The following is an 11,201-nucleotide window of genomic DNA, read 5'->3' on the forward strand; positions in this document are numbered from 1 at the left end:
TTCATGCTTCCTCTCCATGGTTACAGAAGAAGATCCTTGAGTTTCAAATACAAGGTTGTCCTTATTGAGTTAAAGGACCAACTCTCCTCTGTCCACATCAATCACAGCTCTTGCTGTGGCTAGGAAGGGTCTTCCAAGGATGATGGATTCATCCTCATCCTTCCCAGTATCCAGGATTATGAAATCAGCAGGGATGTAAAGGCCTTTAACCTTTACTAGCACGTCCTCTACTTGTCTATAAGCCTGTTTTCTTGAGTTGTCTGCCATCTCTAATGAGATTCTGGCAGCCTGCACCTCAAAGATTCCCAGTTTCTCCATTACAGAGAGTGGCATGAGGTTTATCCCTGACCCAAGGTCACATAGAGCCTTCTCAAAGGCCATGGAGCCTATGGTACAAGGTATTAAGAACTTTCCAGGATCCTGTTTCTTCTGAGGCAATGTCAGTTGATCCAAATCACTCAGTTTATTGATGAGCAAGGGAGGTTCATCTTCCCAAGTCTCATTACCAAATAACTTGGCATTCAGCTTCATGATTGCACCAAGGTACTTGGCAACTTGCTCTTCAGTGACATCTTCATTCTCTTCAGAAGAAGAATACTCATCAGAGCTCATGAATGACATAAGGAGGTTCAATGGAATTTCTATGGTCTCTAGATAAGTCTTAGATTCCTTTGGTTCCTCAGAAGGAAACTCCTTATTGGTCACTGGACGTCCCAGGAGGTCTTCCTCACTGGGATTCACGTCCTCTCCCTCCCTTGTAGGTTCGGCCATGATGGTTAATTCAATGACCTTGCACTCTCTTTTTGGATTCTCTTCTGTATTGCTTGGGAGAGTACTAGAGGGAGTTTCAGTGACTCTTTTACTCAGCTGGCCCACTTGTGTCTCCAGGTTTCTAATGGAGGACCTTGTTTCATTCATGAAACTTAAAGTGGCCTTAGATAGATCAGAGACTATATTTGCTAAGTTAGATGGATCCTGCTCAGGACTCTCTGTCTTTTGCTGAGTGGATGATGGAAAAGGCTTGCTATTGCTAAACCTGTTTCTTCCACCATTGTTAAAGCCTTGTTGAGGCTTTTGTTGATCCTTCCATGAGAAATTTGGATGATTTCTCCATGAGGGATTATAGGTTTTTCCATAGGGTTCATCCATGTAATTCACTTCTTCTATTGCAGGGTTCTCAGGATCATAAGCTTCTTCTTCAGAAGATGCCTCTTTAGTACTGTTGGATGATTCCTTCAATCCATTCAGATTCTGAGAGATCATATTGACTTGCTGAGTCAATATTTTATTCTGAGCCAATATGGCATTCAGAGTATCAATTTCAAGAACTCCCTTCCTCATAGGCATCCCATTACTCACAGGATTCCTTTCAGAAGTGTACATAAACTGGTTATTTGCAACCATGTCAATGAGTTCTTGAGCTTCTGCAGGCATTTTCTTTAGGTGGATGGATCCACCTGCAGAATGGTCCAATGACATTTTAGATAATTCAGACAGACCATCATAGAATATATCCAGGATGGTCCATTCTGAAAGCATGTCAGAATGACACTTTTTGGTCAGTTCCTTATATCTCTCCCAAGCTTCATAGAGGGATTCACCTTCTTTCTGTTTGAAGGTTTGAACATCCACTCTAAGCTTGCTAAGCTTTTGAGGAGGAAAGAACTTGGCTAAGAAAGCCGTGACCAGCTTATCCCAAGAGTTTAGGCTATTTTTAGGTTGAGAGTCCAACCATATTCTAGCTCTGTCTCTTACAGCAAATGGGAAAAGCATAAGCCTGTAGACCTCGGGATCAACCCCATTGGTCTTAACAGTATCACAGATCTGCAAGAATTCAGTTAAGAACTGAAAAGGATCTTCGGATGGAAGTCCATGAAACTTGCAGTTCTGTTGCATCAGAGAAACTAATTGAGGTTTAAGCTCAAAGTTGTTTGCTCCAATGGCAGGGATCGAGATGCTTCTTCCATGTAAATTGGAATTAGGTACAGTAAAGTCACCAAACATTTTCCTTGCATTGTTATTATTTTCCGCCATGTTGTCTTCTTTTTCGAAAATTTCTGTCAAATTTTCTCCAGAGAGTTGTGCTTTAGCTTCCCTTAGCTTCCTCTTCAGAGTCCTTTCAGGTTCAGGATCAGCTTCAACAAGAATGTTCTTATCCTTGTTCCTGCTCATATGAAAAAGAAGAAAACAGAAAAGAAAATATGGAATCCTCTATGTCACAGTATAGAGATTCCTGTATGTGAGTAGAAGAAGATATGAATAGAAGATGGAGAATCCAAACACAAGGGTGAGGAGTAGGTTCGAATTCTTAGATGGAGAGGAGTGTTAGTAAATAAATAAATAATTAGAAGGAGGTGAGAGAGAAGAATTTTCGAAAATTAAATAAATTAAAATAAAAATATTTTTGTTTTTAATTTGAAATTAAAATAGAATTTGAAAATTAGAAAAGAAATAAAATTAAAATTAAAAATTAAAATAATTAGTTAATTAAAAAGGAATTTTGAAAAAGAGGGAAGGGATTTTCGAAAATTAGAGAGAGGGAATTAGTTAGGTAGTTTTGAAAAAGATAAGAATCAATCAAAAAGTTAAGTGGTTAATTGAAAAAGATTTGAAAATCAAATTTGAAAAGATAAGAAGTTAGAAAAGATTTTGAAATTGATTTTGAAAAAGATGTGATTGAAATTTATTTTGAAAAAGATTTGAAAAAGAAATTTAAAAAGATTTGATTTTGAAAATTAAAGTTGATTACTTGACTAACAAGAAACTAAAAGATATTATTTTAAAATTTAAAGATTGAACCTTTCTTACTAGGCAAGTAACAAACTTAAAATTTTTTGAATCAATCACATTAATTGTTAGCATTAATTTTGAAAATTTGAAATAGAAATAAGAAAAAAATTTTTGAAAATCATTTTGGAATTTTCGAAAATTATGAAAGGAAAAATGAGAAAGATTTGATTTTTGAAAAAGATTTGAAAAAGATAGAATTTTTAAATTGAAAATTTGATTTGACTCATAAGAAACAACTTGATTTTAAAAATTTTTGAAAAAGTCAACTCAAATTTTCGAAAATTTTATGAGAGAAAAAAGGGAAAGATAATTTTTTGATTTTTGAATTTTAATGATGAAAGAGAAAAAACACAAAAATGACACATAACATAAAAATTATGAATCAAAACACACAATGCATGCAAGAACACTTTGAATGTCAAGACGAACACCAAGAATACTTTGAAGATCAAGATGAACATCAAGACTTATTTTTGAAAAATTTTCAAGAAAAGAAAACATGCAAGACACCAAACTTAAAAATTTTTATTCTTTAGACATTAATAATTCAAGGATGCATATGAAAAACAAGGAAAGACACAAAACAAGAAAATATGAAGATCAAACAAGAAGACTGGCCAAGAACGACTTGAAGATCATGAAGAATGCAATGCATGAAATTTTTGAAAATAATTTTTTGAAAATTAAAAAGATGCAATTGACACCAAACTTAAAACTTGACTCTAGACTCAAACAAGAAACAGATCAATATTTTTTATTTTATGATTTTGTTAATTTTTTTGTTTTTTTTTTGAAAATTATTTTGGGAAAAACAAAAAAAGAAACTTTTTTTTAATTTTCGAAAATAAGAATAATAAAAACAAAAAGGTTAAAATTAAAATAAAATTACCTAATCTGAGCAACAGGATGAACCGTCAGTTGTCCAAACTCGAACAATCCCTGGCAACGGCGCCAAAAACTTGGTGCATAGAAATCGTGACGGTTCCATTCCTTGGTAACGGCGCTGAAAACTTTATACGCACGTTCATAATCTTAATTCTTTGTCACAACTTCGCACAACTAACCAGCAAGTGCACTGGGTCGTCCAAGTAATAAACCTTACATGAGTAAGGGTCGATCCCACGGAGATTGTCGGCTTGAAGCAAGCTATGGTCACCCTGTAAATCTCAGTTATGCATATTCAAATGGTTATAGAGTTTTAATAATTAAATAGATAATTAAAATATGAACTAGGATAGAGATACTTATGTAATTCATTGGTGAGAATTTCAGATAAGAGTATAGAGATGCTTTCGTTCCTCTGAACCTCTGCTTTCCTGCTGTCTTCATCCAACCATTCCTACTCCTTTCCATGGCAAGCTTTATGTAGGGCATCACCGTTGTCAATGGCTACATCCCATCCTCTCTGTGAAAATGGTCCAATGCGCTGTCACTGCATGGCTAATCATCTGTCGGTTCTCGATCATACTGGAATAGGATTTACTATCCTTTTGCGTCTGTCACTACGCCCAGCACTCGCGAGTTTGAAGCTCGTCACAGCCATCCCTTCCCAGATCCTACTCGGAATACCACAGACAAGGTTTAGACTTTCCGGATCTCAAGAATGGCCATCCATGGGTTCTAACTTATACCACGAAGATTCTAATATCTCGGACTCGGTCCTCTGTATTAGATATCTAAGAGATATTCATTCTAGCTTGTTTGCATGTAGAACGGAAGTGTTTGTTAGGCACGCGTTCATAAGTGAGAATGATGATGAGCGTCACATAATCATCACATTCATCATGTTCTTGGGTGCGAATGGATATCTTAGAATAGGAATAAGCTTGAATTGAATAGAAAAACAGTAGTACTTTGTATTAATTCATGAGGAACAGTAGAGCTCCACACCTTAATCTATGGTGTGTAGAAACTCTACCATTTGAAAATACATAAGTGATAATGGTCCAGGCATGGCCGAATGGCCAGCCCCCATGAAAGTCTAAGATAGCATAAAACTAATCAAAGATCCCTTACAAAGATAGTAAAAAGTCCTATTTATACTAAACTAGTTACTAGGGTTTACAGAAATGAGTAAATGATGCAGAAATCCACTTCTGGGGCACACTTGGTGTGTGCTTGGGCTGAGCATTGAGCTTTCCACGTGTAGAGGTCTTTCTTGGAGTTGAACGCCAGTTTGTAACCTGTTTCTGGTGTTTAACTCCACTTTGCAACCTGTTTCTGGCGTTTGACTCCAGAATGCAGCATGGAACTGGCGTTCAATGCCAGTTTACGTCGTCTATCCTTAATCAAAGTATGGACTATTATATATTGCTGGAAAGACCTAGATGTCTACTTTCCAACGCAATTGAGAGTGCACCATTTGAAGTTCTGTAGCTCCAGAAAATCTACTTTGAGTGCAGGGAGGTCAGAATCCAACAGCATCTGCAGTCCTTCTTCAACCTCTGAATCTGATTTTTGCTCAAGTCCCTCAATTTCAGCCAAAAAATACCTGAAATCATAAAAAACACACAAACTCATAGTAAAGTCCAGAAATGTGAATTTTAATTAAAAACTAATAAAAATATACTAAAAACTAACTAAATCATACTGAAAACTATGTAAAAACAATGCCAAAAAGCGTATAAATTATCCGCTCATCACTCTTGGTTTTGAGAAGAACTCTGTTACCTTATGGGCTTTAGGATCATTTATGTTTGAGTCAACGTTTGAGGTAAATGTTGACTCAAACGTCTTGTATTAGAACTTTGCAGAATGGAGTTTTGCTATCACTCACGTTTGAGTTCACGTTTGAGGTCAAACGTGAGCTCAAACATGATTCTCTCCAGGGTAATTTTGTAGCCAACGTTTGACCTCACGTTTGAGGAAAATATTGGCACAAACGTTAAGTCCCCCTGGGTGTATTTTTGAGCCAACGTTTGACCTCAAGTTTGAGGCAAACATTGGCGCAAACGTTGGCTTCCTCCAGGGTGTATTTTTGAGCCAATGTTTGACCTCAAGTTTGAGGCAAACGTTGTCGCAAACGTTGGCTTCTCCTGGGTATATTTTTGAGCCAACGTTTGACCTCAAGTTTGAGGCAAACTTTGGTGCAAACATTGGCATTCTCCTGGGTTCTTTTTGAGCCAACGTTTGACCTCAAGTTTGAGGCAAACGTTGGCACAAACGTTGGCATTCTCCTGGGTTCTTCTTAAGCCAACGTTTGACCACACATTTGAGGCAAACGTTGGCACAAACGTGAGCTCTTCCCAGGGTGGCTTTGCTGCCTTCATTTCCATTGCTGCCATCTCCTTTCTTCAACCTTTCTCCAAGCCTTTTGGTCACCTGTCATCAATCAACAAATGCATCAAAGCTATGCTAAAATCATGAGACTTCTTCTCATCCTTGACATATAAGCAATTATAGCACAAAACCTCATGAAAATGCATCAATTTACTCATGGTTGATTGAATCCAAATACACATGAATTTCTACCTAAATGGCTTACTTGTAACTCAAGAAAGTGTATAAAACCTATTAAAAACAAAGGAAAAAGACTAGTAAAACTAGGCTAAGATGCCCTGGCATCATGACACAGCTAAGACTGGACATCCAAGGCTTTAAACAAGAGGATAATGAATCCCTTTATAATGCCTGGGAGAGGTACAGAGGGATGCTAAGGAAATGCCCCTCTGAAATATTTTCAGAATGGGTGCAGTTAGACATCTTTTACTATGGGCTTACTGAAAAGGCCCAAACGTCTCTAGACCACTTAGCTGGTGGATCTATATATATGAGAAAGACAATTGAAGAGGCTCAGGAGCTCATTGATACAATTGCCAGAAATTAATATCTATACTTAAGTAGTGGGTCTTCTATGAAAGAAGAAGCTAATGCAGTATCCAATGAACTTAGTCCTCAAGAACAAGTTGCTGAACTCAATCAGCAATTGCTTAGTATAACAAAACAGTTAGCAGAATTTAAAGAGATGCTGCAATAAACCAAAGATGCTAACGAGAATATGAAAAAATACTTGAATCAGACAAGACAGCAGCTATCTAAACAGATAACAGAAGAATGCCAATCTGTTCAATTAAGGAGTGGGAAGACATTGAATGTCTCAATTCAAGGCAGCAGGAAGCCAAGAAAAGAAAAACTAACTGAAAATGACCAAACCACTGCTCAAAATCCCTCTGAGGACAGTAAGAGCCAAGAGAGGAATGATTCTGGCGTTCAAACGCCAGAAAGGGGTGAAGACTTGGCATCAAACGCCCAAAAAATAGCCAATTCAGGCGTTCAAACGCCAGAAAAGGGTGGCAACCTGGCGTTAAATGCCCAAAAAGCACCCAATTCTAGCATTCAAATGCCAATAAGGGATCAAACACCTGCAAGTGCTGATAACAACCCCGTTAAGCAGGCTTCTCCAACCACTTCTGTAGGAAATAAACCTGCAGCAACTAAGGTTGAAGAATATAAGGCCAAGATGTCTTATCCTCAGAAACTCCGCCAAGCGGAACAGGATAAATAATTTGCCCGCTTTGCAGACTATCTCAGGACTCTTGAAATAAAGATTCCGTTTGCAGAGGCACTTGAGCAAATACCCTCTTATGCTAAGTTCATGAAAGAGATCTTAAGTCATAAGAAGGATTGGAGAGAAACTGAAAAAGTTTTCCTCACTGAAGAATGCAGTGCAGTCATTCTGAAAAGCTTACCAGAGAAGCTTAAAGATCCTGGAAGCTTTATGATACCATACACATTAGAGGGTACTTCTACCAAGACAGCTCTATGTGACATTGGGGCAAGTATCAACCTAATACCTGCATCCACTATCAAAAAGCTTTGTTTGACTGATGAGGTTAAACCAACTCGGATATGCCTCCAACTTGTTGATGGCTCCATTAAGATTCCATCAGGCGTAATTGAGGACATGATTGTCAAGGTTGGGCCATTTGCCTTTCCCACTGACTTTGTAGTGCTGGAAATGGAGGAGCACAAGAGTGCAACTCTCATTCTAGGAAGACCTTTCCTAGCAACTGGACGAACCCTCATTGACGTCCAAAAGGGGAGATAACCCTGAGAGTCAATGAGGATGAGTTTATGTTGAATGATGTCAAAGCTATGCAGCATCCAGACACATCAAAGACTGCATGAGCGCTGATATTATTGACTCCCTGGTGGAAGAGGTCATTATGACTGAGAGTCTTGAATCAGAGCTAGAGGACATTTTTAAAGATGTTCAGCCTGATCTGGAGGAACCAGAGAAAACAGAAGAACCTCTGAAAACTCCTCAGGAAGAGGAGAAGCCTCCTAAACCCGAGCTCAAACCACTACCACCATCCCTGAAATATGCATTTCTGGGAGAAAATGACACTTTTCCCGTGATTATAAGATCTGCATTAGAGCCACAGGAAGAGAATGCACTAATTCAGGTGTTAAGGACACACAAGACAGCTCTTGGGTGGTCCATAAGTGATCTTAAGGGCATTAGTCTAGCCAGATGCATGCACAAGATCCTATTGGAAGATGATGCTAAGCCAGTAGTTCAACCACAGAGGTGGCTAAATCCCGCCATGAAGGAGGTGGCGCAGAAAGAGGTCACTAAGTTACTAGAGGCTGGGATTATTTATCCTATTTCTAATAGCCCCTGGGTGAGCCCTGTCCATGTTGTCCCCAAGAAGGAAGGAATGACAGTGGTTCATAACTAAAAGAATGAACTGGTTCCTACAAGAACAGTTATAGGGTGGCGTATGTGTATTGATTACATAAGACTCAATACAGCCACCAGAAAGGATCATTTTCCTTTACCATTCATAGACTAGATGTTAGAGAGACTAGCAGGTCATGAATACTACTGCTTTTTGGATGGCTATTCAGGTTACAACCAAATTGCAGTAGATCCTCAAGACCAAGAGAAAACAGCATTCACATGTCCTTCTGGAGTATTTGCCTACAGAAGGATGCCATTTGGTCTGTGCAATGCACCTGCAACTTTTCAGAGGTGCATGCTCTCTATCTTCTCTGATATGGTAGAGAAATTTATGGAAGTCTTCATGGATGACTTCTCAGTATTTGGAGACTCATTCAGCTCCTTTCTTGACCATCTAGCACTTATTTTGAAAAGGTGCCAAGAGACTAACCTTGTTTTAAACTGGGAAAAATGTCACTTTATGGTGACTGAAGGAATTGTCCTTGGGCACAAAATTTCAAACAAGGGAATAGAGGTGGATCAAGCTAAAGTAGAGGTAATTGAAAAATTACCACCACCTACTAATGTTAAGGCAATCAGAAGCTTTCTGGGGAATGCAGGATTCTATAGGAGGTTTAAAAGGATTTTTCAAAAATTGCAAAACCTCTGAGCAATCTGCTAGCTGCTGACACGCCATTTGTCTTTGACACTGAGTGTCTGCAGGCGTTTGAAACTCTGAAAGCTAAGTGGGTCACAGCACCAGTCATTTCTATACCAGACTGGATATTACCATTCGAACTAATGTGTGATGCCAGTGACCATGTCATTGGTGCAGTGTTAGGACAGAGGCATAACAAGCTTCTGCACGTCTGATGAGCAGATAATTTATACGCTTTTTGACATTGTTTTTAGTATGTTTTTAGTAGGATCTAGTTACTTTTAGGGATGTTTTCATTAGTTTTTATGTTAAATTTACATTTCTGGACTTTACTATGAGTTTATATGTTTTTCTGTGATTTCAGGTATTTTCTGGCTGAAATTGAGGGACTTGAGCAAAAATCAGATTCAGAGGTAGAAGAAGGACTGCTGATGCTGTTGGACACTGACCTCCCTGCACTCAAAGTAGATTTTCGGGAGCTACAGAACTCAAAATAGCGCGCTTCCAATTGAGTTGGAAAGTAGACATCTAGCGCTTTCCAGCAATATATAATAGTCTATACTTTGGCCGAGTTTAGATGACGTAAAAGGGCGTTGAACGCCAGTTCTACGCTGCTGTCTGGAGTTAAACGCTAGAAACACGTTACAAGCCAGAGTTGAACGCCAGAAATACGTTACAAACTGGCGTTCAACTCCAAGAATGACCTCTTCACGTGTAACATTCAAGCTCAGCCCAAGCACACACCAAGTGGGCCCCGGAAGTGGATTTATGCATCAATTACTTACTTCTGTAAACCCTAGTAACTAGTTAGTATAAATAGGACTTTTTACTATTGTATTTACATCTTTGGAACATCTTGGGACATCTGGTTCTTAGATCATGGGGGCTGGCCATTCGGCCATGCCTGAACCTTTCATTTATTTATTTTCAAACGGTAGATTTTCTACACTCCATAGGTTAAGGTGTGGAGCTCTGCTGTTCCTCATGAATTAATGCAAAGTACTACTGTTTTTCTATTCAATTCAACTTATTCCGCTTCTAAAATATTCATTCGCACTTCAATATGAATGTTATGAACGTGACAATCATCATCATTCCCCAACGAATGTGTGCCTGACAACCACTTCCGTTCCACATTAGATTGAATGAGTATCTCTTGGATCTCTTAGTCAGAATCTTCGTGGTATAAGCTAGATTGATGGCGGCATTCATAAGAGTTTGGAAAGTCTAAACCTTGTCTGTGGTATTCCGAGTAGGACTCTGGGATTGAATGACTGTGACGAACTTCAAACTCGCGAGTGTTGGGCGTAGTGACAGACGCAAAAGGAGGGTGAATCCTATTCCAGTATGATCGAGAACCTCAGAAGATTAGCCGTGTTGTGACAGAGCATTTGGACCATTTTCACAAGAGGATAGGATGCAGCCATTGACCACGGTGATGCCTCCAGACGATTAGCCATGCAGTGACAGCGCATCGGACCATTTTCCAGAGAGGATGAAAAGTAGCCATTGACAATGGTGATGTCCTTACATAAAGCCAGCCATAGAAAGGAGTAAGACTGATTGGATGAAGACAGTAGGAAAGTAGAAGTTCAGAGGGACGAAAGCATCTCTATACCTTTATCTGAAATTCTCACCAATGATATACATAAGTATTTCTATCCTTATTTCCTATTTATTATTAAAATTCAAAAACTCCATAACTATTTGATATCCGCCTGACTGAGATTTACAAGATGACCATAGCTTGCTTCATACCAACAATCTCCGTGGGATCGACCCTTACTCACGTAAGGTTTATTACTTGGACGACCCAGTGCACTTGCTGGTTAGTTGTATCGAAGTTGTGAATGAAAAACGATTTATTAAGACGTGCGTACATAGTTTTTGGCGCCATTGCCTGAGATCACAATTTTGTGCACCAAGTTTTTGGCGCCGTTGCCGGGGATTGTTCGAGTTTGGACAACTGACGGTTCATCTTGTTGCTCAGATTAGGTAACTTTCTTTTCGTTTTCTTTTCATAAAAATCTTTCAAAAAAAAATTTTTCTCCTTTGTTTTCGAAAAAAAATTTTTTAAATAAATGTTTTCAA

At 38.6% G+C, this 11,201-nt stretch overlaps 1 non-coding gene across 1 annotated transcript; it reads left to right on the top strand.

Annotated features, from left to right (window-relative positions):
• The first annotated feature begins 1,537 nt into the window (after positions 1-1,537).
• Positions 1,538-1,641, top strand: LOC112740001 (small nucleolar RNA R71). Its single transcript, XR_003170935.1, has one exon. It is a non-coding gene; the product is annotated as a small nucleolar RNA R71 (small nucleolar RNA).
• The last annotated feature ends 9,560 nt before the right edge of the window (positions 1,642-11,201 follow it).

This window comes from Arachis hypogaea, chromosome 13, assembly GCF_003086295.3.
Source record: "Arachis hypogaea cultivar Tifrunner chromosome 13, arahy.Tifrunner.gnm2.J5K5, whole genome shotgun sequence".
Lineage (NCBI taxonomy): Eukaryota > Viridiplantae > Streptophyta > Magnoliopsida > Fabales > Fabaceae > Arachis > Arachis hypogaea.